This window comes from Grampus griseus (genome assembly GCF_964374135.1).
Source record: "Grampus griseus genome assembly, chromosome: X".
NCBI lineage: Eukaryota > Metazoa > Chordata > Mammalia > Artiodactyla > Delphinidae > Grampus > Grampus griseus.
In genome coordinates this window covers 35,821,412-35,843,832 of record NC_138999.1, presented here as the reverse complement: position 1 = coordinate 35,843,832, position 22,421 = coordinate 35,821,412, and the positions used below count along the sequence as shown (strand labels likewise).

Here is a 22,421-nt window from a genome sequence, read left to right as displayed (position 1 = left end):
AATTCTCAAAAAATCAGGAAGCATCTCAAACAAGTTAGGAAGTGTCTCAAATTCATCCGACAGTTTGCAATATGTCTTGAAGGGTCTCAAACAGTTGGGAAGAATCTCAAATATGTTTGTAGGTGCACCTGTGTTGAATGATGCACCCCCCCCCATTCATGTACACCTGGAACCTCAGGATGTGACCTTATTTGGAAATAGAGTCTTTGCAGATGTAATTAGTTAAGACGAGGCCATACTGGATTAGGATGGGCCCTAAATTCAATAATTGCTGTCCTTATAGGAAGGCCATGTGAAGACACATAGGAAAGTGAATGCCATATGAAGGCGGAGGCAGAGATTGGAGTGATATGTCCACAAGCCAAGGAATGCCAAGAAATACCAACAACCACCAGAAGCTAGGAGAGAGGCATGGGACAGATTCTCCCTCAGAACCTCCAGAAGAAATCAATCCTGCTGATACCTTGATTTCAGACCTCTGGCCTGAACCATGAGGGAATTACTTTCTGTTATTTTAAGACACCCAGTTTGTGGGGGGGGGGTTGCCTTTTTTTTTTTTACAGCAGCCCTAGGAAACTAAATACAGTAGAGATATCAAATACATCAGGACGAGTCTCAAGGTTTTTAGGATGTGTCTCAGACAAGACAGGAAGTGTTGCCAAGGAAGAGGAAAAGTCTGAAACACATCAGTTCTCTCAAATTGGACCACAAGTATTCAAAGTAGTGAGGAAGAGCTTTAATCTTGTCAGAAAGGGTCTCAGACAAAAAGGAAGGGTCTCAAGCACATCCAGAAGGGCCCAAAGATTTCAATAAGGGTCTCAATAGGAGAAGTGTCTCAAGCACGTCAGAGAAGTTCTCAAATATGTCATGAAGAATCTTAAACAAGTCATGGTGACTCTCAAACTTTTCAGGAGGAGTCTTAAACACACAAGGAAGGTTCTTTTTTTAATTTATAAATTTATTTATTTTTGGCTGTGTTGGATCTTCACTGTGGCGAGCGGGGGCTACTCTTCGTTGTGTGTGGGCTTCTTATTGTAGTGGCTTCTCGTTGTGAAGCATGGGCTCTAGGCATGCGGGCTTCAGTAGTTGTGGCATGCAGGCTCAGTAGTTGTGGCATGTGGGCTTAGTTGCTCCACGGCATGTGGGATCTTCCTGGACCAGGGCTCGAACCCATGTCCCCTGCATTGGCAGGTGGATTCTTAACCACTATGCCACCAGGGAAGCCCAAGGAAGGTTCTTAAATACAGCATGAAGGGTCTCAAACACGTATGGAGGAGTCTTAAACTTGTCAGGAAGTATTTGAAGCAGAGAGGAAGAGTCTCAAGTACATGACAAAATATCTCAAACCAGTCAAGAAGTTTCTCAGTGTAGTTAAGGAGAGTTATTAATAATCCAGTAAAGGTTGCAAACAGAAAAGAAGTGTGTCAGATACAAGCAAGTGTCACCGTGTTAGGAACGGTCTCAAAAGTCAAGAAGGGCCTCAGATACATCAGGAAGAATCCCAACTACATCAGGAGGAGTAAGAAACATATTAAGAAGGGACTCAAACATGTCAGGAAGTATCACAAACAGAAAAAAAGTCTCAAATACATCAGGAATCTTCTCAAACAATTCTGGAAGCATCTCAAAGTCATTAGGAAGAGGTTTAAAGACATCAAAGAGGGTTTTAACAGAGATAAAGGGTCTCAAAAACAACAATAAGGGTCTCAAACATGTCTGTACATTTCTCAAGCAAGTCATGAAGTGCCTCAGACATTTCAGCAAGAGTTTTAAGTAGGTCAGAAAGGTTCTTAAGTGTGTCAGGACCGGTCTCAAACAGAGAGAAGAGTCTCAAATACACCAGGAAGCTCTGACGCAACTCAGTAAGGGTCTTGAATATATTAGGAAGTATCTTACCCTGAGAAGAAGAATCTCAAATACAAGGAGAATCTCTACCACCTCAGGAAGAGTCTCCAGCAGGTGGGGAGGGGTCTCAAACATGACGGTAACATCTTAAGCTAGTCACAAAGGATCACACTGTCTGGAAAAGTCTTAAATATGTAAGGAATTTTCTCAGGAAACATCTCAACGATATCAGAAGGGTCTCAATCTGTCAGAAATGCTGTCGAACAAATCAAGAGAGGTCTCATCCGGTCAAGAAGGCTCACGTAGTAAGGTAGAGTCTCAAACTTGTGAGAGAGTGTCTTTTTTAAAATAACACTTTAAAATTTATTTATTTATTTATTTATTTTTGGCTGTGGCGGGTCTTAGTTGTGGCACGTGGGCTCTTCGTTGCAGTGCGTAGGCTTCTCTCTAGTTGTGGCACGTGGGCTCCAGAGTGTGTGGGCTCAAGAGCACACGGGCTCAGTAGTTGCGGCGTGCAGGCTTAGTTGCCCTGTGGCATGTGGGATCTTAGTTCCTGGACCAGGGATCGAACCCATGTCCCCTGCATTGGAAGGTGGATTCTTAACCACTGGACCAACAGGGAAGTCGCCGTGAGTGTCTTAAACAGACAAGAAGAGTCTATCTGAAGGTAGTTAGGAAGAGTTTTACATTCACCAGGAAGGGTCTCAGAGACAGGAAGAATCTCAAATACTTCAGGAATGGTCTCAAACGATTAAGAAAGGATTTTAAAATGGTCAGGAAGGGGAATTCCCTGGCAGTCCAGTGGTTAGGACTCGGTGGTTTCACTGCCGGGGCCTGGGTCCAATACCTGGCTGGGGAACTAAGATCCCACAAGCCACGAAGCGTGGCCAAAAAAAAAAAAGACAAAAAAACTTGTCAGGAAGGGTCTCAAATGAATCAGGATGAATTTCAAGTATCTCAGGAAGGGTTTAAAATACATCAAGAAGTTTCTCAGTACTTTGAGAAGAGTCTCAAATATGTTAGGAAGGATTTTTTTTTTCATTATTGTTTTTTTTGGCCATGCCACACAGCTTGTGGGATCTTAGTTCCCTGACCAGGGATTGAACCCTGGCCCCTGGCAATGGACGCTTGGAGTCCTAATCACCGGACCACCAGGGAATCCCCAGGAAGGATTGTAAATAAGGCTGGAAATGCCTCCAATATCTCAACAAGGGTCTCCACCATACAAGAATGGTTCCAATACATCACTAAAGAGCTCAAACACTCAGGAAGATTTTAAAACATGTTTCAAAGCCATTAGGAAGGGTCTCAAATACATCAGGCTCAAACAAGTCTGGACAGTGTTAAATAGACAGCATCTCAAACTCAGAGGGAGTCTCAAATGTATCAGGAAAAGTCTCACACAGGTTAGTAATAGTCTTAAATATGTCAGGAAAATTCTCATATACCTCAGCAAGGATTGCAACTAGTCAGGAAGGGTCTCACACATGTCTGGGAGGCTTTCCAAGGGTCAGAAAGGCTGTGAGACAAGCGAAGAAGGGTGCCAAAGTCATCAGAAAGAGTCTCCAACAGTCCAAAAGGGTCTCAGAAATGTCAAGCAGGGCCTCTTACTTGTAAGGGTGTTTCTCAAACAGGCAGGCAGGGTCTCAAATATGTTGGAAAGTTGTTTCCCCAAAAGTCAGTGTCTGATTGTAATCAGGAAGAGTTTTAAGTACATTAGTAAGGATCTCAGAACCAGGAAGAGTCTCAGGTACTTCGGGAATGGTCTCAAACAGCTCAGCAAGAGTTTCAAACAAGTCAGAAATGTTTTCAAATATATCAGGAAGAGTCTCAGAAAAATAGGGAAGGATCTTAAACTGGTCAGAAAGGGTCTCAGATTCCTCAGGTAGAGTTTAAAATACATACAAAATGGTCTCCAATAGACAGTCTCAAAAATGTCGAAAAGAATTTCAAACAAGTTAGGATGAGTCTCAAATGTGTCAGGAAGGGTTTCAAATAAATCAAGGAGTCTTTCAAGACATCAGGAAAAGTCTCAAGTAGCTTAGGAAGTGTCTCACATATGTCATAAAAGGTCTCAACCATGCAGGAATTGTTCACATACATCAGCAAGGGTCTCAAGCATGACAGGAAGTGGCTCAAACAGTCAAGAAGAGTTTCAAACATGTTAGGAAGGGGCTCAGATATGTCAGGAAGTAGCTCAAAACAAGTCAGGAACAGTCTTAAAGTAGTCAGGAAGGGTCTCAAACACACCAGGAGAAGTAGGAAACATTTCAGGAATAGTCCTAAATCCATCTGGAAGCATCTCAAAAGGCAGAGTCTCAAATAGAAAAGTTCTCAAACCTCTTAGGAAGCATCTCATTAAGTCAGATAGGGTCTCAAACATGTCGGAAATGGTCTCAAATAAGTCAAGAAGGGTCTCAAATATGTCAGGAAGGATCTCATACTCAGTTAGGCATTGACAGTAAGTCATGAAGAGTCTCAAATAGACAAGAAGAATCTAATACACATCAGAAAGAAACTAAAACAACTTAGGAGTGCTGCCACATAGTCATAAAGACTGTCAAAACAAGTCAGGAAGGGTCTCAAATACTGTAGGTACAATCTCAAACAAGTTATCTCTGACACCTCAAAAAGTGTCTCAAAAATGTCAAGAAGAGATTCAAACAGTCAGAAACGGTTTCAAGCAAGCCAGGAAGGGGTCAGATATATGCAAGGGTCTCAAATGTGTCATGAATGTTCTCAAACAAGCCAGGAAGAGTCTCAAACATGGCAGGAAGATCTCAGGAAGCGTTTTCATTACCTCAGGAAGGGTCTCAGTCAGGAAGAGTCTCAACAAGTCAAGAAGTGTCTCAGGGTTTCCCTGGTGGCACAGTGGTTGAGAGTCCGCCTGCCGATGCAGGGAACACGGGTTCGTGCCCCGGTCCGGGAAGATCCCACATGCCGCGGTGCAGCTGGGCCTGTGAGCCATGGCCGCTGAGCCTGTGCGTCCGGAGCCTGTGCTCCGCAACGGGAGAGGCCACAGCAGTGAGAGGCCCACGTACCGCAAAAAAAAAAAAGTGTCTCAAATATTTTTGGAAGGGTCACAAACAGAAAGAGAGAGTTTCAAATAATCAACCTAGTTCTCTAAAATGTCAGGAAGCCTCCAACAAGTAGCGAAGGATCTGAAACATGTCCGGAAGAGGATGAAATACATGAGGAATTTTCTCAAATCAGTCAGGGGCTCAGACATCTTAGGAAGAGTCTCAAGCATGTCAAGAAGTTTCTCACATAGTGACAAAGGCTGTCAAACAAGTCATGAAGGGTCACAAACACGTCAGTAGGGTCTGAAATATGTCAGATGGGGTCTCCAACATGGCAGGTATCATCTCAAACAAGTTAGGAAGCATCTAAAATTGTCCAGAAGAGTTTTAAATATGTGAGTCTAAAACAGAGAGGAAGAATCTCAACGCATCAGGAATGGTCTTAAACACACCAGGAAAGTTCTCGAACAAGTCTGGAAGAGTCTCAAATCAGCATGGGTCTCCAGGTTGTCAAAGTTTTAGATATATTGGGAAGGATCTCAGACAGACAGGAAGAGTCTTAAATATGTTGGGGATTGTCTCAAATGTATCAGGAAGCATGTCAAAGTCCTCAGGACTAGTCTCAAATACATCAGGATGGGTCTCAAGTCCATCAGGAGGTATCCCAATCAAATCAGGAACGATCTCAAATATGTCAGAAAGCTCTGACATGAAAAGATAGGTCTGAAACAAGTTAGGGATGGTCTCAAACATGTCGGGAAGAGTCTTGAACAAGTTAGGAAGGGTCCCATACAAATCAGGAAGGGTATCTAATTCATCAGACAGAGTCTGAAACAAGTCAGGAAGGGCTTAAATAAGTCAGAAAGAGTCTTAAAAAGTCAGACATCTTCTCAGATATGTCAGCAAGGGTCTTAGCTTAGACAAAGACAGTTCATTTCTAAGGAAATGATTTCACCCACTTGTGTATCATCACGATGATTCTGAGCCTCTAGCTGTATGCTCTGATGTGCTCAGAACTTCAGATAGGGCCAGAAACATGTGGCCATTCCATCCTCTCCATCCCCTCCCTCCCATATTTGCTTTATGGCCAGTTGATACAATGCCAGACTCTTCTGACATAACTTCCAGGTCATGGTCTAAGAGCCAGTATTTATTTCCTTCTCCATACATTTATATCACAGCTGTCAGCTGGGATCTTTTCAACAGCAAAATGACTCCAAGCTTAGAAGCACCTAAGGGTTTTTTTTTTTTAAGGCCTTTTGGTTTGTTTGTTTGGTCATTTGTTTTTTGATAAGCTATGCTAAAATTAATAGCACTTAACAATTCTGCACAAAGAAATTTAGTGAGCAAAAACTGCCATCAGTTTTTTGCTTTATAGGAAGCCAGGAGGGGGTCTTGTATAGAAATTAAACGGTGGCGTGCTTGTGATTGCAGTTTACATCCTCTTCCAGTGGAAAATAAACACAGTGTTCAGCATGGCTGGATTCCCCGCTTCCTTGTTTATAGAGGTGACTGGGTGTCTTTATCAATCATTTGTTTACTGTAAGTGTTCCAATTAGAAGCAAAGCTCTTTAGGTAAAATTCACATTGCCCAAGCTTGCCCCTAACTTTGCATTTATTAGCTCTAGGAAATATTTCTTACCCAAACTTTGTGTTTGTATAATGTGCAGTAAATGAAAACAAACAATCACCTCTCCTGGACAGTGTTTTAGCTAATATCAGAGAATACATGAGAGTCAGCAATTGTTGGTCAAAGGATAAGAGAAGAAATATGTGGAAAGCTGTTATGCCTTGGAACTAAAGAATTAAGGAAAGAATACCTTGGAAGGGAATGCTAATATTTCCTCAAGTCTCCAGAATTATTGCCTGGGAGAACAGTATTGAATTACAATTTGTCAAATTAATAACCATAAAAATTAAAAATAGATGACCTAATTTGGTCTCATAAATTATTTTTGAGAACCACTGACTCATGCCAAGGTGTTTCTGCAGTGAAGACTTGGTCCTGCCCTGGTTTCTCCTCTCACTGGTGAGGGGCTAGCGGCTGCCTAGCCCCTCCGATTCCCCAGGCCCTGTCTTAGTCTGCAGAGAAGCAAGGAAAGTATCAGCCAGTGTGGTCCAATTACCTTCTAGAGACATATATGAGTACATTTTTTGGTGTGATTCTTGGAATCTATATTTTTATCTATGGACCAAGTACTGAGGAAACAGGAACACTTGGTGGTGGATTAAAGAGGGCTGCAAATTCTTTGCCCCTGTCCGCATTGAGAGGTAGAGTTTATTTCCCCTACCATTGTGTCTGAACAGGGCTTGCCACTCTTTAACCAACAGAATGTGGCAGAAGTGACCCTGTGCCAGTTGCACGCCCTGAGAACTGGCAGCTTCCTCTTCGCTCTTGGGCACTTCCTCCACCATCAAGTGAGAAGCCCGAGTGACATGGAGAGGCCATGCATAGATGCTGTGGACAACAGCCCTAGCTGAGCTTTCAGCCAACGGTTGACATCAACTGCTGGCCGTCTGTGTGAGTCGTCTTGGTTGTTCCAGCCCAGTTCAACCACCAGATGACTGTAGTCCCAGCTGACAGCAGACAGAGTCGAAGAAGCTCCCAGCTGATCCAAGTGAACCCACAATAGATAACTGAAATAATTAAGCATTAGCTGCCTCTGATATCTATGGAGCACGGCCAGCCACTGTGCCAAGTGCTGAGTGCTTTGTATTCTCTATCTTATTTAATCCCCCAAGCGACCCCAGGTGAGAGCTATTATTATGATGCCTGCTTGACCAGTGAAGAAATTGAGCTTTGAGCTTCAGAAATGTTAAGTATCTGACAAAGTTAGTGAATACTGGTGCTAGAACTCAAACTCAGGCTTGCAATAAACCGTAATGGAAAAGAATACGAAAATGAATATGTACACACACACGCACACCCCGAATCACTTTGCTGTATACCAGAAACACAACACAACATTGTAAATCAACTATACTTCAATTAAAAAAAAACAAACAAACCGCAGACCCAATTTCAAAGCGTGCCTCTCTGCCGTCCAAATGATCTGCTTTAGTCAGATTAGGCAAGAAGGAATTCCCATAAACTTTACTAGGCAAAAAACATACGGATTTATATGGAAAAAACATACTCAAGCCTCAACTCAATGCTCCAAAGAACACTTAAAAAACCCCTTTTTACTCTGGAACCTTTCCAAACATACATACTAGTACGACAGTGTATGAACCACCATGTACCCATCACGTGGTTTCAACAATTACGAACAGATGACCAATCTTGTTTCATCTACATTCCCAACTACGTTTTTCACCCCACCATGACATTATCTTAAAGCAAATCCCAGACATTATGTCTTCTCGTCTGTAAATATTTAAGTATGTATCTCTAAAGATAAAAACTTTTTCCCCCAAGCATAACCCTTATCACAGCTAAAAAATATTGACAGTTTAAAAATATCATTTATATCCAGTCAGTGTTCAAAATCTTCCACATTATCTCATAGTTATTTGTTTTAATAGTTGGTTTCTTCAAACGAGGAACCAGACAGCGTCCCTCATTGCATGTGGTTAATGTATCTCAAGTCTTTTTGATAGGTTACTCCTTCCTCTTGTATTGTTGCTATTTGTTTGCAGAAAAAAATGGACACATCTGCTCTGGCAAATTTCCCACAGTCAGTATTTGGCCGATTGTATCCATGTCTCCAGTGTCATTTAATATGTTCCTTTAAACCCTGTGTTTCCTATAAAGTGGCAGTTAGGTTTACAGGCTTGATCAAATTCAGGTTTGATTTTACTGGCAAGAATACTTCATAGTATCCAGTCTTATGTTTAGGTCTTTAATCCATTTTGAGTTTATTTTTTTGTATGGTGTTAGAGAATGTTCTAATAAATGAACTTATATACAAAACAGAAATAGACCCACAGACATAGGAAACAAACTTATGGTTACCAAAGGGGAAAGGGTGAGGGAGGGATAAATTAGGAGTTTGGGATTAGCATATGCACACTACTATGTATAAAATAGGTAACCAAAAAGGACTTACTGTACAGCACAGGAAACTACACTCAATATTTTGGAATAACCGATAAGGAAAACAAATCTGGAAAAAAAAATATGTGAATCACTTTGCTGTACACCTGAAACACACAACATTGTAAATCAACTATATTTCAATTAAAAAATATATTTTGTAAGTAGTACTGTGTACTTCCTTTTGCACCATATCAGGAGGCCTGTGACGTCTGGCTGTCCCATTTTTAGTGATGCTAAGATTAATCATCAGATTCTGGTGCTGTTAGTCCCTCTTTTAAAGTTTCCATCAGCCTTTCACCTGATGGAAAACATTGCCTTGATCCATTATTTCATTAGGGCTTACAAATTTGTGAGCTTCTAATTGTCATTTCTTCTGCCTTTATTAGTGGGAATTTTTCTGTAATAAAGAACTTTCTTTTATCAACTGTTTGGATACCCTGAAGTACAGTTCATATAAGAAAGGCAGAATAATTCGTTATTCGTTACCTTTATTCACCAATATTGTCTAAAGATGACCAAAGAGCTTTTTAGAAAAATCATTACGAGCCTATGGATTTTTAGCATATGTCATGTATTTCAATTCATTACATTCATTTTTTAATTCCTCACTTTTAACCATTTCATTGAGATTATAATTCACATACCATACAATTCACTCATTTAAAATGCACAATTCAATGGTTTTTAGTGTATTCACAGAGTTGTGCAGTTATTACCATAATACAATTTTAGAACATTTTCATTCTGCCAAAAAAGAAACCCTATACCCGTTAGCAGTTGCTCCCCAGCCTGCCTAAGGCTGCAACAACCCTACGCAACCACTGATCTACTTTCTGTTTCTATTGATTTGCCTATTCTCGACATTTCCTTTAAATGGAATTGCACCACATGTAGCCTTTGGCTTCCTTCCCTGAGTATAATGTTTTCAAGGTTAATCCATGCTGTCGCATGTGTCAGTACATTTTAGCACCAAAATATATTCCATTGTATGGATGAACCACATTTGTTTACTCGTCATCAGTTGATGGACCTTTGGGTTTGTAGAGGGTTGAATGGTGGCCTCCAAAAAGATATGGCCATCTCTTAACCCCTGAAACCTGTGAACATGACCTTATTTGGAAAAAGCTTCTTTGCAGATGTAATTAAGTTAGGGATCTCAAGATGAGATCATCCTAGTGTGCCCTAAATCCAGTGACAAATATCCTTATAAGAGACACATAGAGGGGAGAGAGAGAGAGAGAGAGAAGGAGGAGACATGTAAAGATCAAGGCAGAGATTGGATTGATGGGGTCACAATAAGCCAAGGAACCACTGGAGACACCAACAGCTGAAAGAGGCAAGGAAGGATTCTGCCCTAGAAACTTCAGAGGGAGCACAGCCCTACCAGCACTTTGATTTCAGACTTCTGGCTTCCAGAACTGTGAGAGAATAAATTTCTGTTGTTTTTAGCTGCCCTGCAGCCTTAGGAAACAAATACAAGGTTATTTTCACTTTTTGGCTATTATGAATAATGTTGCAATGAACATTCACATACAAGTTTTTGTGCAGACGTATGTTTTCATTTCTCTTGGGTATATACCTAGGAGTGGAATTGCTGGATCATATGGTAACTGTATGTTTAACATCTTGAGCAACTACCAAATTGTTTTCCAAAGCAGCTGCACCATTTTACATTCCCACTAACAACATATAAGGGTCTCAATTTCTCCACATCGTCACCAACACTTATTATCATGTGTATTTTTGATTATAGCTAGCCTGTTGGGTGGAAAGTGGTATCTCATTGTGGTTTTGATTTGCATTTTTCTAATGACTAATGATATTGAGCATCTTTTCACGTTCTTCCCCCACCCCAGTTTTGAGGTATCTTTTCACATTTTTAGTGGCGTGTACATCTTCTTTTGAGAAATGTCTACTCAGATCCTCTAGAGTTTGGACATTTCTGGCCACCACTGGCTTCGATATGGCTGCCCCCAGGGAAAGGCGAGGCTAGTGTGAAAGTGCAGACCCTAACTCCCTCCTTGCACGGATAGTAGTGCAGCGTTCAAGAGATGGAAGGTGCAAGTGTCTGAGCAAAGTGGGCCTCAGCTGGAAAGGCAGTGTGGACGAGGATGTGGTAGAGCTTGTGCAGCCCTTGACTGGGCGAGAACAGTTTTTCACTGCCAGTTCCTGCGCTGGCTGCATCATCCTCCTAGACGGGGGTATAAATGGTTTTGAGGTTCAGAAACAAAACCGTTGCTGGCTACTGGTTACACACAAACTGTACGTGAAAGATGACGTGATTGTAGCCCTAAAGAAAGCGAATGGTGGTGCCGTTTTGAAATTTGAACCACTTGTTCTTCATGTGCAGCGTCAACAGTTGCAGGATGCACAGATTCTGGTAAAATTTTGTGATTGTACTTGAATTTATAGCATTCAGTGGCAATAGATTCTGCTTTCAGGAACTCTGGCATAATAGTGGGAAAGAGAGGAAAGACTGTGTTGGCTGTCCAGAGCACACATGGCTTAGAAGTTCCATTAAGCCATAAAGGAAAACTGATGGTGACAGAGGAATATACTGACTTCCTGTTAAAGATAAGCAAATCAAAAAATGGAGGAAAGCAAGAAGAGAATTGAAAGGTTTTCTGCCTATAACATGCTTTGTAAAAAGAAACTATTTCTACTACCTCACATCCCAAAGAGAAAATCAAAGAGAAAAATAACTCATCATATACTCATAAGAAAAAAAGAAACCCAGAAAAAGCACATGGCAAATGTATTACTGAAGGAAGTGATAAATAACTTGAAAATGATGAGCACGATGATCCAGGAATCAGGGTGTAACTGTCTTCCCTGAAGACTGCTGAGATTTGGTTCCAAAGTGTCTTGGTAGAATAATGTTTCTAATAGATTTTATAAAGTTGCTCTATATAAGAGTATTTTAGTCTGTTGAGTGTATCAGCCTGTCAGAAAAGCAAGATTTATTTTTTTCCTATATTTTAGAGAAACCCTTAGCTTTAAAAAATACCTGTGTATAATATTTGCTCTTAAATACCATCTTTTTTAGTCACATAGTCATTGAAAACATAAAATTATGATTTTTAATGCCAAAAAAAAGATCCTCTGCTCATTTTTAGGTTGGGTTGTCTTTTTATTATTGAGTTTTAAGAGTTTCTTTTTTTAAAAAACATATTCTGGATATAAGTCCCTTCTTAAGGATATATTTGCAAAATTTCCTTCTGTCCTTTGTCTTCTCACTTTCTTGATAGTATTGTTTGCAGCACAAAAGATTTTAGTTTTGGTATTGTTTAATTTCTCTCTTCTGTTGTTGTTGCTTGTGCTTTTGGTGTTGTAGCTAAGAATCCATTGCCTAACCCTAGGTCATGAAGATTTACTCCTATATTTTCTTCTAAGAGTTTTACAGATTAAACTCTTACATTTAGGTCTTTAATCCATTTTCAATTAATTTTTGGTGTATGTTGTGAGGTAAGTGTCCAACTTCATCCTTTTGCAAGTGGATATCTAGATGTCCCAGCACCGCTTCTTTTTTAAAAATTTTTAAAAAATTTTATTGAAGTATAGTTGATTTACAATGTTTCAGGTGCACAGCAAAGTGATTCAGATATATATATTCTTTTTCAGATTCTTTTCCATTATAGGTTATTATAAGATATTGAATGTAGTTCCCTGTTGTTTCCAGATATTGAGTACAGTTCCCTGCTGTTTATCTATTTTATATATCTGTAAATCCCAAATTCAAAATTTATCCCTCCCCCCTTTCCTCATTGGTAACCATAAGTTTGTTTTCTATGTCTATGAGTCTATTTCTGTTTTGTAAATAAGTTCATTAGTATCATTTTTTAACATTCCACATATAAGTGATTTCATATGGTATTTGTCTTTGACTTACTTCACTTAGTATGATAACCTCTAGGGCCATCCATGTTGCAGCAAATGGCATTATTTCATTCTTTTTTGTAGCTGAGTAATATTCCACTCTATATATGTATCACATCTTCTTTATCCATTCTTCTGTCAATGGACATTTAGGTTGCTTCCATGTCTTTGCTATTGTAAATAGTACTGCTATGAACACGGGGGCCAGCACCATTTCTTGAAAAGACTCTTCATTTCCCATTAAATAGTCTTGGCATGCTTGTTGAAAATTGTTTGACTGTAAGTGAATGGGTTTATTTCTGGATTCTCAGTTCTATTGCATTGATCTATATGTCTGTCTTTATTCCAGTGTCACACTGTCTTGATTATAAGTTTTGTAGTAAGTTTTGAAATCAGGAAATGTGAGTCTTCCAACTTTGTTCTTCTTTTTCAAGGTTTTGGCTATTGTGGGTCTCTTGCATTTCCATATGAATTTTAGGATTAGCTTGTCAATTACTGCAAAAAAGCAAGCTGGGATTTTGATAGGTATCGCACTGGATCTGTAGATCACTTTGGGAAGTATTACTACCTTAACCATAAACATGTGATAAGTTTTCATTTATTTAAATCTTTAATCTTTCAACAATGTTGTGTAATTTTCAGTGTATAAGTTTTACACTTCTTTTGTTAAATTTATTCCTAAGTATTATTTGATGCTGTCATAAATGGAATTGTTTATTTTCAGAGTGTTTATTGCTAGTGTATAGACGTACAGTTGGTTTTTGTTTATTGATCTTGTATCCTGCAATCTTGCTGAACTATTAGTTCTAATAGTTTTTTAGGGGATTTCTGAGGATTTTCTATTTACGAGATCATGTCATGTGCAAATAGAGATATTTTTACTTTTTCCTTTCCTGGCTCTTATTTCTTTTTCTTGCCAAATTGTCCTGGATAGAACCTCCAGTACAATGTTGAATGGAAGTGTTAGGAGCAGACCTTCTTATCTTATTCCTGACTTTAGGATCATTGTTCTTTTTAATGTTCAAATTGTTCCATCTTTAGCAAGTAGAACCCCTTAAAATTGATTACTGTGCCCTTTTGACATCAATAATATTTGATAGCTTCCATGTTTTCTGTTTTAATAGCTTATCTTGTATATATCCTGGTCCAGGGAGTCCTAGTTATTTTTACTGGGTAAAGTATATATATCATACACACTAATAGTTTCAAAAAAGCAATAGTAGAATCATCACTAAAGGTTTAAGATTTTCTAAAATTTCTTTTGTCTGGAGGATATATCCCACAAGAGATGTACAGTCAACACTATATATTTTAAATTATTTGACATAATTTAAAAAATTTAATTGAGGTATAATTGACATATAACATTATATATGTTTCAGATGTACAGATTTGATATTTGTATGTATTGTGAAATGACCATCACAATAAGTCTCGTTAACATCTGCCACCATACATAGTTACAAACATTTTTTTTCTTGTGATGAGGGCTTTTAAGATCTGCTCTCTTGGCAACTTTCAAACATGCTATACAGTATTATTAACTGTAGTCACCATGTTTTACGTTATATCCCCATGATTTAATTATTTTATAGCTGGAAGTTTGTACCTTTTGACACCCTTCACGCACTTCTCTCACCCCTAGCCTCCATCCCCCACCTCTGGCAATCACCAATCTCTTATCTGTATTTATGAGCTTGGTTTGTTGTTGTGTTGTTTCTAAATTCCACATGTAAGTGAGATCATACGGTGTTCGGCTTTCTCTGTCTGATTTATTTCACTTAGTATAATGCCCTCTAGGTCCATCCATATTGTTGCAAATAGCAGGATTTCGTTCTCTTTTTATGGCTAAATAGTATTCCATTGTGTGTGTGTGTGTGTGTGTGTGTGTGTGTGTGTGTGTGTGTGATCAACACACATACAACATTAACTTCTGATCAACTGGCTATTCATCAGAGATTCCCATGACCCGCTCCTTAGGTTTGATTAATTTGTTAGAACAGCTCACAGAACTCAGGAAACCTGTTCACTCACTAGATTACAGGTTTACTACAAAGGATATTAAAGGATATGAATCAACAGTCAGATAAAGAAATACACAGGACGAGGTCCTGACCAAGGGAGCTTCTGTCCTCGTGGAGTTTGGGGCCCAGCGTGGGGCACATGGAAGCATTCTGGTTGCCCAACCTGGAAGCTCTCCAAACCCCCTCCTTTTGGGGTTTTTTTGGAAGCTTCATTAGATACGCATGATTGATTAACGCATTGGCTATTGGCAGTTGAGTCAGCATCCAGCCCCTCTCCCCTGCCCGGAAATCAGGTGGTGGGACTGAAAGTTCCACCCCCTCTATTCTTGGTTGGCTTCCCTAGTAGCCCCCATCTTTAGGTGCTCTCCAAAGTCACCTCATTAACATGAACCCAGTTGTGGTAGAAAGGGGCTTGTTGTGAATAACAAGACACCCATTGCACCTTAATGTCTCTGAAGGAAACTGAGGGCAAGAGAACGAATATTTTAATGAAAGATGTTCCTATTGTTCTTATTGCTCAGGAAATTCCAAGGGTTTGGGTAACTATGAGCGAGGAACTGTGGATGAAGACCAAATGTATGTGAGAAATGTATTTTGGTCATCTGAATGACCAAATTGCTGTATTTCTTCTAAATCATAGTATTGTAGAAACCAACATCAAGTCTAAACTCTTCAAGATGGTCTGTGTGCTCCCTCACCAAAGCCATAGCATAGCAAAGGTACAGCAGCACATAACCCAGCACCACAAATTTGCTCACGCGGACTTTTCCTTTGTCAAAAAATACAACGATTGGGGCTTCCGTGGTGGCGCAGTGGTTGAGAGTCCACCTGCTGATGCAGGGGACGCGGGTTCGTGTCCTGGTCTGGGAGGATCCCACATGCTGCGGAGCGGCTGGGCTCATGAGCCATGGCCACTGGACCTGCGCGTCCCAAGCCTGTGCTCCTCAACGGGAGAGGCCACAACAGTGAGAGGCCCGCGTACCGCAAAAAAGAAAAAATACAAAACAAAACAAAAACAAACAAAAACTACAACGATTGGCTGAATTAAAGTTCCTCTTTTCCTTATATATCGGTCAATGATTTCAGATTTAAGTGGCTTAATCATTACCTTAGGAAACCTAACATTTCTGGCATTTTTCTTTAGGATAATTCATACGTAAAATTTAAACTTTCCCTTCCTTGGTCAATGTATCAGTTAGGATTAGGTTCCACAGCATGTAATAGAAACCCAGAATACGGTGGCTTAAACATGATAGGGGTTTATTTTTTTTTCTCCCATGAAGGGAGTTCCGGAGTAGGCATCCAGGGCTGATATGGCAGCTCTACACACATCTAGGACCCAGGACCCTTCTTTCTGCTCCCCTATATTTGGTGCATGGCTCCCAACATCAAGATTGCTTCACAGTCCCTGATGGCTGTTGCAACTCAGCCATTATATATACACATTCAAGGCCATAGGCAGGAGGAAAGGGCAAGGGCAAAAGGTTAAATCACTTGCATTAGTCAGTTTTCTTTACAAAGCTTTCTCAGAAGTCTCACGCAATGACTTTTGCTTTCACCCTATCAGCCATCAATATCTGCAGGGAAAGCTGGAAAAGTATTGTTTTAAAGCTAAGCGCATTGCCACCCCCAATAATATAGGGTTTCTGTTCATAACAAAGAAAGGGAGAATGAACAGTGGATAGGTAACTAGCAATCTGTGTCACAGTCTGTCAACCTCAAGAATTGTAATTTTGTGAATTGCTTGTAGCACATTCTGAACACTGTCACTTTAAGACAACAGGACCCTTCCATAGGGTCCCATCACAGGGGAGGACTTTCCACAGCACTTTGTCCAAAGCCATCCTGGTTGCATCCTATTTTCTGCTACCTTGCTTCTTGCCGGCGCTGTGACCCTACTGCCTCTTCTCTTGCTTGGATTTGGTGACTCACACACTGATGCCACTCTGGGCTCCTGCTTGTGCCACTCAGCCTGCTGACCCTCCCCTCATTTCTGATCTTAACTCCTATCCCATTTCCAATTTTACCATTCCCAGGTGGTCCCTGACCCCTTCAAACATCCAGCCTTTCATAAGGAATAAGTTCCAGTCCTAATGGCTGACAGTTACCATATCCATCTATGTGTTTATCTATGAAATCGTAGCCCCCAAATGTTGTGGAATTTTTAATAACTAAGGGTAAATTGCTTCGTGGAAAGAGCACCAAACTAGCAGGCAGGAAACTTGGGTTCTACACCTTCATTCTTAATTCTTCAACCAATAGTTTTTTGAGCAATTACTTTGTGTTAGTCACTGACCCAGCTCTGCTACTAATTCAGTGTGAGGGCTGGGGGATGTCACTTCACCTCTTTTTTTCTTTCCTGGACTAAATGAACTTGAAGGCTCTTTTAGCTTGTGCTCTTCTAGAAGCAGACCCTGAGACGAGGATTTAGAGGAGTTGTGGTCAGATGTTTTGTAGCACGTCCTCCAATGGGGATGTGTTTGGTGTTTTTTCTCATGATTAGACTGGAGTTACAGGTTTTGGGGAGAAAGACCATAGAGGTAAAGTGCAGTTCTCATTACATCATATCACGTGTACAAACTATCAACATGACATCACTATTAGTGTTGACCTTGACCATCAGGCTGATATAGTGTTTGTCAGATTTCTCTACCATAAAGCTGCTCCTTCCTCCCGCCCTGCCCTGCCTTTCCATACTCTTCTCTTTGTAAGGACATTACTATATACCGCCGACACTTCAGGAGTTGGGAGATACACTCTACCTCCTAAAGGGTGGAGTATCTACATAAATTACTTGGAATTCTTCTGCACAGGGACATTTGTCTCTTCTTCCCCACTTACCTATTTATCTATTCAATCATTTATATCATGAGTATGAACTCATGAATATATGGGTTATAATCCAATAGTACTTTATTTTGTTACTCGAATTGTTCTAGCTTTGGCTACTGGGAGCTCTTTCAGTTCTTAGTTCCTTGACCAGGGATCGAACCTGTGCCCCTGCAGTGGAAGCACAGTCTTAACCGCTGGACTGCCAGGGAAGTCCCTGACTCCTTGTCCTTTAGCCATACCCCTTGTGTGTGTGTGTGTGTGTGTGTGTGTGTGTGTGTGTGTGTGTGTGTGTGTGTTCAGCGCTACCTTACCTTCTGGCACTACAAGATGCTCTAGGCTTATTTTGTATATCCCCTGCCCCAGCTCTAGAATCAGCCATTTCTGCAAAGAGCCTGGGTGCCTTCTTTTTTTTTTTAATTAGAAAATGGTATTAGAAACCAATATCTAGGCACTAGGTGTGTTCATTGTTACTAGTTCATCATTGCTTCTTAGCATTCTCAGCTGATGGAGTAAGGAAACGTGTGTATACTAACCAATGTATATCTACATATCTATAAATAGTTCTATATGTATTCATCTATATCGATATTAAGCTAAACATATCTCCATACTGATGTCTCCAAGTTTAATCCAGTACCAAAAGGATTATTCTAGCCTTCTTCTCTTGCTTATCTGGAACCTTCCCCTCTAACGGCGAGAAACCTGGCTTCCAGGATCTACCATCTATTTGCTTAATTGCTCATGTCCAGGATACACGTACAGCAGCATTAGAATTGTTAACCTCTACCCTCCATGGGAAAACACTTTATCAACCAGAATGTGCTGCTTATACACAGTTTCTTTTGTTTTTAGTCTTATAGTATCTACTCCTTTCCAAAGTTACTTAGGAACTTACCTTTTTTCCCACCCCCCTCAGTGCAGTTATTTCATACATTTGTAATGTAGTTAGATTCTTTTGTCACAGTCTGTATTCCATCTAGGGATCCCTAGACCTCCTAAATGACTTTTTTTTTTTTTTACATCTTTATTGGAGTATAATTGCTTTACAATGGTGTGTCAGTTTCTGCTTTATAAAAAAGTGAATCAGTTATACATATATATATGTTCCCATATTTCTTCCCTCTTGTGTCTCCCTCCCTCCCACCCCTCCAGGCAGTCACAAAGCACTGAGCTGATCTCCCTGTGCTATGCGGCTGCTTCCCACTAGCTATCTACCTTACGTTTGGTAGTGTATAGATGTCCATGCCTCTCTCGCGCTTTGTCACAGCTTACCCTTCCCCCTCCCCATATCCTCAAGTCCATTCTCTAGTAGGTCTGTGTCTTTATTCCTGTCTTACCCCTAGGTTCTTCATGACATTTTTTTCCCTTAAATTCCATATATATGTGTTAGCATACGGTATTTGTCTTTCTCTTTCTGACTTACTTCACTCTGTATGACAGACTCTAGGTCTATCCACCTCATTACAAATAGCTCAATTTCGTTTCTTTTTATGACTGAGTAATATTCCATTGTATATATGTGCCACATCTTCTTTATCCATTCATCCGATGATGGACACTTAGGTTGTTTCCATCTCCGGGCTATTGTAAATAGAGCTGCAATGAACATTTTGGTACATGACTCTTTTGGAATTATGGTTTTCTCAGGGTATATGCCCAGTAGTGGGATTGCTGGGTCATATGGTAGTTCTATTTGTAGTTTTTTAAGGAACTTCCATACTGTTCTCCATAGTGGCTGTACCAATTTACATTCCCACCAGCAGTGCAAGAGTGTTCCCTTTTCTCCACACCCTCTCCAGCATTTATTGTTTCTAGATTTTTTGATGGCCATTCTGACAGGTGTGAGATGATATCTCATTGTAGTTTTGATTTGCATTTCTCTAATGATTAATGAAGTTGAGCATTCTTTCATGTGTTTGTTGGCAGTCTGTATATCTTCTTTGGAGAAATGTCTGTTTAGGTCTTCTGCCCATTTTGGGATTGGGTTGTTTGTTTTTCTGTTATTGAGCTGCTTATAAATTTTGGAGATTAATCCTTTGTCAGTTGCTTCATTTGCAAATATTTTCTCCCATTCTGAGGGTTGTCTTTTGGTCTTGTTTATGGTTTCCTTTGCTGTGCAAAAGCTTTGAAGTTTCATTAGGTCTCATTTGTTTATTTTTGTTTTTATTTCCATTTCTCTAGGAGGTGGATCAAAAAGGATCTTGCTGTGATTTATGTCATAGAGTGTTCTGCCTATGTTTTCCTCTAAGAGATTGATAGTTTCTGGCTTTACATTTAGGTCTTTAATCCATTTTGAGCTTATTTTTGTGTATGCTGTTAGGGAGTGATCTAATCTCATACTTTTACATGTACCTGTCCAGTTTTCTCAGCACCACTTATTGAAGAGGCTGTCCTTTCTCCCCTGTACATTCCTGCCTCCTTTATCAAAGATAAGGTGACCATATGTGCGTGGGTTTATCTCTGGGCTTTCTATCCTGTTCCATTGATCTATCTTTCTGTTTTTGTGCCAGTACCGTACTGTCTTGATTACTGTGGCTTTGTAGTATAGTCTGAAGTCAGGGAGCCTGATTCCTCCAGCTCCGTTTTTCGTTCTCAAGATTGCTTTGGCTATTCGGGGTCTTTTGTGTTTCCATACAAATTGTGAAATATTTTGTTCTAGTTCTGTGAAAAATGCCAGTGGTAGTTTGATAGGGATTGCATTGAATCTGTAGATTGCTTTGGGTAGTAGAGTCATTTTCACAATGTTGATTCTTCTAATCCAAGAACATGGTATATCTCTCCATCTATTTGTATCATCTTTAATTTCTTTCATCAGTGTCTTATAATTTTCTGCATACAGGTCTTTTGTCTCCTTAGGTAGGTTTATTCCTAGGTATTTTATTCTTTTTGTTGCAATGTAAATGGGAGTGTTTTCTTGATTTCACTTTCAGATTTTTCATCCTTAGTGTATAGGAATGCCAGAGATTTCTGTGCATTAATTTTGTATCCTGCTACTTTACCAAATTCATTGATTAGCTCTAGTAGTTTTCTGGTAGCATCTTTAGGATTCTCTATGTATAGTATCATGTCATTTGCAAACAGTGACAGCTTTACTTCTTCTTTTCCGATTTGGATTCCTTTTATTTCCTTTTCTTCTCTGATTGCTGTGGCTAAAACTTCCAAAACTATGTCGAGTGGTGAGAGTGGGCAACCTTGTCTTGTTCTGATCTTAGTGGAAATGGTTTCAGTTTTTCACCATTGAGGATGATGTTGGCTGTGGGTTTGTCATATATGGCCTTTATTATGTTGAGGAAAGTTCCCCCTATGCCTCCTTTCTGCAGGGTATTTATCATAAATTGGTGTTGAATTTTTTCGAAAGCTTTCTCTGCATCTATTGAGATAAGCTCCCTCTGTAAGCTGTAAAGTTCTATGGGTTTTTTTTTTTTTTGAGAATTTGTCATAAGATTTATTTACCCAGATGGGAAATGTTTTTACAGAGGTATTCATCATAATCTTGTTTGTAAGAGCAAAACATTGTTGAAAAAAATATCCAGTAATAGCAAAACAGATTTTGATGCATTTATGTAATGGAAAATTATGCAGATAAATATATGGAACGCTTCACAAATTTGCGTGTCATTCTTGCACAGGGGCCATGATAATCTTCTCTGTATCGTTCCAATTTTAGTATATGTGCTGCCGAAGCAAGCACAGTTCTATTGGTTTTGACAAATGCATAGCACCATGTATCTGCCAGTATACTATCACACAGAATAGTTTCACTGACGTAAAAATCCCCTGTACTTCACTTGTTCAACCCTCCCCCTTCCTCAAACCCCTGGCAACTGCTGATCTACTTACTATCTCTACAGTTTTGCCTTCTCCAGAATGTTATATAAATGGAACCATACAGTATGTAGCCTTTTCAGACTGGGTACTTGAACTTAGCAATATGCATTTAAGATTCATCCATATTTTTTGCGTGGTTTGATAGCACATTCCTTTTTATCACTGAAGGACCTCTTGGTTGCCCCACTTTTTGGTGATTATAAATAAAGCTGCTATTAACATTCGCATGCAGGTTTTTGTGGGTTTTTTTGCGGTACGCGGGCCTCTCACTGTTGTGGCCTCTCCCGTTGCGGAGCACAGGCTCCGGACGCGCAGGCTCAGTGGCCATGGCTCACGGGCCCAGCTGCTCCGCGGCATGTGGGATCTTCCCGGACCCGGGCACGAACCCGCGTCCCCTGCATCGGCAGGCAGACTCTCAACCACTGCACCACCAGGGAAGCCCCGCATGCAGGTTTTTATGTGGACGTAACTTTTAAATCAGTTGGGTAAATACCTAGAAGCACAATTGCTGTATTGTGTGGTAAGACTACGTTTAGCTCTATAAGAAATTGCCCAATAGTCTTCCAAAGTGGCTAGAATTTCTGTTGTTCCACATCCTTGCCAGCAATTGGTGTTGACATGTTTGTGGATTTTAGGATTCTGATAGGTGTTTATTGGTATCCTACTTTTAAATATAATCTTTGGTAGATTCTTTGGCATTATTTCTCCTACTCTGACATTTTATATTACCTTCCCCTTGGGGACTTACATCTGGGCTTTTTGGTATTGTTTATGTCATAAGCTCCTCACTTTCTCCACATTTCTCGGTAGAAAAAGAGCTAGCTGCAGCCTTGGAGACAGCTTTAAGTGCATTGCTGATACGGATGCTGTATCATTGCTCGGTAATGAATTGAGGTGTCTAAAACTAGTACTTCCTCACTCACATCCTTCAGACAGCACAGTTCTGAAGGTGTAATT

General features: G+C 40.1%; 1 pseudogene across 1 annotated transcript in view; it reads left to right on the top strand.

The window, feature by feature from the left end:
- Window positions 1–11,685, top strand: part of LOC309840024 (tRNA wybutosine-synthesizing protein 3 homolog) — a 44,545-nt pseudogene extending 32,860 nt beyond the window's left edge. Inside the window, exons 2-3 of the transcript in view lie at window positions 10,938–11,284; window positions 11,317–11,685. The product of the transcript in view is annotated as a tRNA wybutosine-synthesizing protein 3 homolog (transcript). The remainder of the gene's footprint in view (window positions 1–10,937; window positions 11,285–11,316) is intronic.
- Window positions 11,686–22,421: the final 10,736 nt, after the last annotated feature.